The sequence below is a fragment of the Embiotoca jacksoni genome, unplaced genomic scaffold, assembly GCF_022577435.1.
Source record: "Embiotoca jacksoni isolate LCO1_2020_lvr unplaced genomic scaffold, fEmbJac1.0.p SCAF_4, whole genome shotgun sequence".
NCBI classification, from domain to species: domain Eukaryota; kingdom Metazoa; phylum Chordata; class Actinopteri; family Embiotocidae; genus Embiotoca; species Embiotoca jacksoni.
In genome coordinates, this window is record NW_027185392.1 from 7,948,771 (window position 1) to 7,955,350 (window position 6,580).

Sequence of the window (6,580 nt, forward strand, 5' to 3'; positions counted from 1 at the left end):
TATCTATCTATCTATCTATCTCTCTCTCTCTATTCCAGGTGACTAAACTCATTAAGATGGTTTAGATACTGCCAATAGTGTGCAATGTAAACAATGAATGCTTTGAGAGATCAAGAATGTGAAACATAATTTGCTTTGTTTATTATTTTTTTCCCACTGCAGGATTTAATTTGAGACATTTCATAGTTTGTATGTCTTCAGCACTTTTATACACAGAAGCAAAAAAGGAAAACTCCTTGAATGTCCTGATGCTACACATGTGTATTTTAGACATTGACGCATTCACTTTATACTTGCACATACAGAGGCAGTTTGTGGTTTCTTATACAGATACTAATGTCACTGAGGTCACATTGCTGTAGTTCTGCAGCTGCCACACCAGCTTCATATAAACCTCTCCTGACCTCTAGTGGAGATGTTTCATAGATGTATATAAAAAGAAGACCATCAGAGGAGGTTTGACTGCAGAAAATCTCAACTAAATTATCCAGAATTTTCTAAATTTGAATCCTTATTCCAAGTCCATTAGTTTAACTAAATAAATAAAATTTTAAGCCATTAATCTGGACAATTCATTTCTAATACACAGTGTTCCTCAGTAAACCATAGTTTAGCTACATTTTAGGGTTTATTTTGATCATTATTTATTATTGTACGTCCACCTTGCTGGCCTTTTCTCCTTTGACACATTCACACTTCTTGGACTTGTCATTAACCTATGTGATGGTTTTGGAAGGTACCTTTGTGATTGTATTTGTTCACAAGGCTGTTGCTCCCTCCTGCACACCCTTTAGGAAACCTGCTAATCTGTCATTACAAATGGAAAATAAGATTGTAAATAACACAGACAACATTACAATACATTTTTGTGGTAAACCTGTAAAGCTTTTGGTCAAAGCTTTGGAAAAGGGATCTACTCTGTACTGTAGTGTACATATATGATTTAATATCATTCATTTGCTTAATTAGAAACTGCACTACATGCATCAGAATATCCAGGTCTGTAATAATCAAGGTCAAACCCCACTGTTAGCCTGACAAATATGGGTAAAGAATCATATGTAAAGGCCTTTTGTTGAACATTACAGTGTGCAATGGCTTTTTTTTTTGTTGTCCCCATAAGAAATGAGTCCAACAAGGGTGTCTCAAAGGATGTTACTCAAAGTTGTCCTTGGGTCAAAATGACCCGCAGCTGTGTTCAACCAAGTTCTATTTTATTTCTATATTTTTATATTTTTTGGGATCATTGGTCATCATTCTTTGAAGAAACCCTCACAGCCTCCTTGTCACCAATGATCCCCAAAAATATGAAAATAAAATAGAAATTGGTTGAACACAGCTGCGGGTCATTTTGACCCAAGGACAACACGAGGGTTAAACAAACACAGTTAGTTTAAACTAAATTGAAAACAAAACCACAATGGAGTGTGTAAGTCAGAAATATCAGCAATGCAAGCATTGTATTGATGTGTGCCATGTGTGCTGCGGAGTAGTCTAAGGTGCAAATGCAAATGGTTTTGCCAGCTCCTCTTTTCAGCTGACAACCCTCCCCACAACAAATACAAATTACAATAGAAACACAAGTTGTAAAATGTGTATAAAACCCACTGGATAAACTGTTTAGCAGTTCTGCAGTGCTATAAGAATAATTGTTGCAATTTTATGTGAAGATATAACTGCAACAAATTATTCTTGTTCTCACCTTTGCGACTTTAAGAGAGATTACAAAGCAGATCTGCTGGTTACACTTTGGGTCTGGTGCACTTTGGTTTGCAGAGAGATGCAGAGTATGGTTCCATAAACAGACCTTTGTCTTTGGCACCATGCAGAGAGGTCCTCCTGAATTTAAAGGTAAACTGACTGTAAATCCTTGTATCTGTAGCGTACAACAGCTTTGGCTGTTTCATTTGGTTTAGAGTAGGCAAATCTAAAAAAAATCATATTCTTAGATTGAGGATTGAGGAAAGGTAATTTAAGGGAAATGTTTAATAAGGACACACATAGTGGCAGGTAAAACTCCTCTGATCTTTTGTGGAAGTGTTGAATAATTGCAAGAAAGGCTGACTTTGGTTACTAGAAGTTTATAATAAAGCCTGAATAGAATTATGTGATTATCTAACCAGCCTGGTGTGCAATGTGAGATTATCCAACACAAACCAAAGATTCTGGAACTGATTGGAACTGAACAGATAAAGGAGGAGGGGAAAAATGCATAACTTCCAAAAATATTTACAGAAATGACAATGTCAGAAGAAGGATCATATTCAGTAAGTAATCTCATCTGGTTCTTCTGACATATTTGTGTGAGGGCGGTTTCAGTGAATGTATTTATTTGAGTAAATTAGGAAAATGTGTCATGTTTACAGATAAGGTAATGTCACATGTATTCTTGAATTTTCAACTTTAAATCATCAATACAATGAATTTCAATGACCACGGCCCATGTGAGCTATCAACCCCCTCTGTTTATTACACAATTTTGCACATCTCAAAAACTGTATCGGTAAAAAAGAGGAGAGATGTGTGCCTGTTTTATCAGCTTGCAAAACTAATTTTTTATTAGCATCAAACAAGGGCACCAAAGCATACACTAACACAAGAATAACACTGGGGGTGGGGGGGCTCCACTCTCCAGCTTTCACTGTCCTCTCCTCTCTCCTCTCCTCTTTTGTGGTTGAGCTTCTCTGTCAGAAAACAGTTACCTGTTGAGTATTCACCTGTTGTTGTTTTTTCTTCTACATTGTTTGTATTGCGTTTATAATTAGATGATCCTATCTTTTCACTAATATTCAGATTTGTATTGTCGAGATCCACAAAGCTCATTTCTTAATACACAAGAATGAATCAGGCTTTATATAAGTCTCTCTTTTATTTATTGGTACTGTTCATTTGAGTAATGAGGCTGTAATTATCTGTGGAGCTAAAGATCCTCAAGCTGATGAGAGAAGAACTGACACCAGAGGCCAAATACACAATCAGATAATTTATAGTGATCTTTCATCAGTCTTAAAATGATAATGGCAAAGATGAGGACCATTTTAAGTAATTACACACGGGTATCAATCGATGTCTACCATATTTGTATATAATGACCAAAAACATTAATAAAGGCTATAAGCATTTTCTAAAGTGTGCATGTTGACTGCCGTGGCTTACAGGAACAACTTAATGTAAGTAAACAATCAATACTTTTCCACAATAAATTATGGAAAAATTCTATATAGATAGATAGATAGATAGATAGATAGATAGATAGATAGATAGATAGATAGATAGATAGATAGATAGATAGATAGATAGATAGATAGATAGATAGATAGATAGATAGATAGATAGATAGATAGATAGATAGATAGATAGATAGATAGATAGATAGATAGATACTTTATTAATCCCTCAGAGGGAAATTTTTATGTTACAGCAGCATAAAAAAAAGCACATTCTATACAATAAAATAAGATAAATAATATTAAATAAACTAACCTAAACAAAACCCAAACCTAAACCTAAACAACAGTGCGATGAATTAGAATAAAACAACATACAAAACAGCAGTGCAAGGGAGTTATTGTTGTGTGATGGATTTTGCCCGAAGTGAGTTATTGTACAGTCTTATTGCAGTGGGCAGGAATGATCTCCTGTATCTGTCCTTGTGACAGCGAAGCTGGAGGAGTCTATTGGAAAACGTGCTCCGCTGTCCCTGCAGCAGGTGGTGGAGAGGGTGGTCAGGATTATCCAATATGGATAATAGTTTGTTCAGCGTCCTCCTCTCCACCACCTTTTCCAGACTGTCCAGTTTGCAGCCAACGATGGAGCCGGCCTTCTTAACCAGTTTGTTAGTCTGTTGGTGTCGCCGGCTCCAATGCTGCTCCCCCAGCAGACCACAGCGAAGTACAATGCACTGGCCACAACAGACTGGTAGAACATCTCCAACATCTTGCGGCACACATTGAAGGATCGAAGTTTCCTCAAGAAAAAGAGTCGACTCATCCCCTTCTTGTAGATAGCGTTGATGTTGGTCTTCCAGTTCAGTCTGTTGTCAATGGAGACACCCAGGTTGAAAGTTAAGGCCATGAAGCTTTGGCATTAGGGGCCATGCTTTAGTCATGTCACCTCCTCAGAAGTGAAAATAGTTTTGTCATGGTCTGATGACAGCACTTCATGTCTGAAAGGTGAACTAAACAGGAGTTATAACCTTGGTATCTAATCTGTAGCTGAAAAAGCCTTAATCAGTGGTCCAAAACATATGTCAGCAGAAGTCCCAGTCCTTCATATTAAATAACACAGTGAAATCACTATTATTGTAAAGATAAATTCTTATTATAGACTTTGAACCTCAGCAATGGCTTTTCTTAATGGAGTTTACATGTTCTCCCTGTGTCTGTGTGGCTTCTTCCCAAAGACATGCATGCCAGGTAAATAGGTGATCCTAAATTGTCCGTAGCTGTGAATGTGAGGGTGAATTGTTGTCTGTCTTTTTGTGTTGGCCATGTGATGTGTAGTGGCAACCTGTCTCGGGTACCCCACCTTTGCCAAAGTCACCAGCAGGCTTCAGCATAATGGCTTGAATATGCCAGACTATTTATTTTTATTTTCACTTAAATGCTTCTGCAGACACACACAGGATTTTCTTGCTCCCATCTCTGAAAAGTTCCTTTCACTTGTAGTCTCACTGTCTCCAACAAGTAAAGCGTGGAAACAATCCAAAGATGTTGAAAATCCTCTTTTTTTGAAATCCTTTTCCTCGTTTCCACTTTTTGACCAATGAATCCTCTAAATCTTACGACCTGCTGATCACAAATGTTACATGTTCTGATGAGGGCCTCTACTACTGTGGAACTGAAAAGTCTACGGTCAACGAAAAGGGACAAATTACCCAAGAATATGTTTACCAATATGGCAACAAAACAAGAATCAAATTTGGTAAGGAATCAGCTGTGGTTTCTAATTGTGTGTGAATATATGGTTAAATACTATTACAGTAATATGTGACTGCTGAGCCTCTCATTTATAATCCAAGGAATAGGCAACAGTCTTCACTCATCCAGAAACTATTTCCACATGCTTTAGTAAAGCCAGGCTCCAATGTTCAGTGCTATGGCCTCTCTTTTAGCTTGGTTAAGTTCAAGGGGTCATTTTTTTTTTTTATAGATATCACTTTTTGAACCAACATTACAAAGTTGAAACGGGAGCGGGACTTCCCTAAACGTTTACTATTGTCTAAGATATGATTCTATGCTGTAACTAATCATGAAAAACAGATCCAAAGCTGCGGAAAGAAAATGTTCTCCTACTTTTGAATATCTGCTTATATGTAGTGAGTCACTTCCCAGTCGGAGAAAGTGCTCCCATTTATGCATTTACATCAACATCATGATATATATCAAAGAAAAATGAAATCCTTATTGCAAATATAGTATACCACACAGTAACTGAAAACATGGATGCGCAACAACCTTCAGTGTGGATTAGGGTATCAATACAAGGCACTCGTGCTATACAACAGACCAATCGGATCTAGAGTTACAACGACATGTTGAAACAATATTGTCTTCACTTCATTAGCAGAATGTATTCTGTTTATTTTCAGTTTTTAGCTTTATTTTCTAATGTGTTTCTTAAGGTGTAGTGCAATGTTGCGTGTTATGACCTAATAATACTGTATTCATGTCTGCAGCAAAGGAAACTGAAGCTGAAGAGAAAAGATCTGACACCAGAGGTCATTCCAGAGGGGATCAGGTATAGATTTATGTTATGAAAGATATTTCAAATTTTTAAACAAAACTGTAAAAATATTCATAGCTGCTTCAATCCATTTGGTATTCCAGCAGCAAGATACTGTACAGATTAACTCAGTAGTGTAGCTCACTGGCACAACTAAATGTACCTGAGTAATTATTAACATTGGTTTTCTCATAGCTATTCTTATATGTTCGCAGCTTCATGTACAGTAAATGATATTACGTATCGCCTCAACTTTATTATTCAAAAAAAATTCGAATTATCTCAAATCTCAGGATGAAGATGTGTGTTATGCTGCACTGGAAATCCGTCAGGCATCACAGAAACCAAAGAATAAGAGATCCCAGAGTTCGGATTTCAGCACCTACTCTGCAATCCAAACTTGTTGGACATAAAAGTCCATTCAGTTTTCAAAAACAGAACAAAGTGTAAAATTAATTAATTATGTTTGTCATCTGACTTTTTCTTGCCAAACAGCTGTAAAATCAACATTATGGTACAGTTTGAGTATATGTATTATTTTACTAAAGTCTTAAAAGCAATGATGTATTTGAAAAGTTGATAAATTATTTTCTCAGTTTCAGATTAACGCTGAAAATAAGTGTTTAGAGAAGGAGAACAAAGAGAGTTTCTTTCCTTGCAACATTTTTTTTCAAGAAATTACACAACTCAAAGTGACAATGACATTTACCTCAACCACTTTATTTCAGCTATGTGATCTGGCCCACAGGAAACTCACATTCAAAAACAGCCCCTCATGTTGCAGATCCACCGATACAGCAAAAGGTGTTGAAGGTGTTGGAGTGTGACTGCATTATGTCCACTTTTTCAAAAAGGG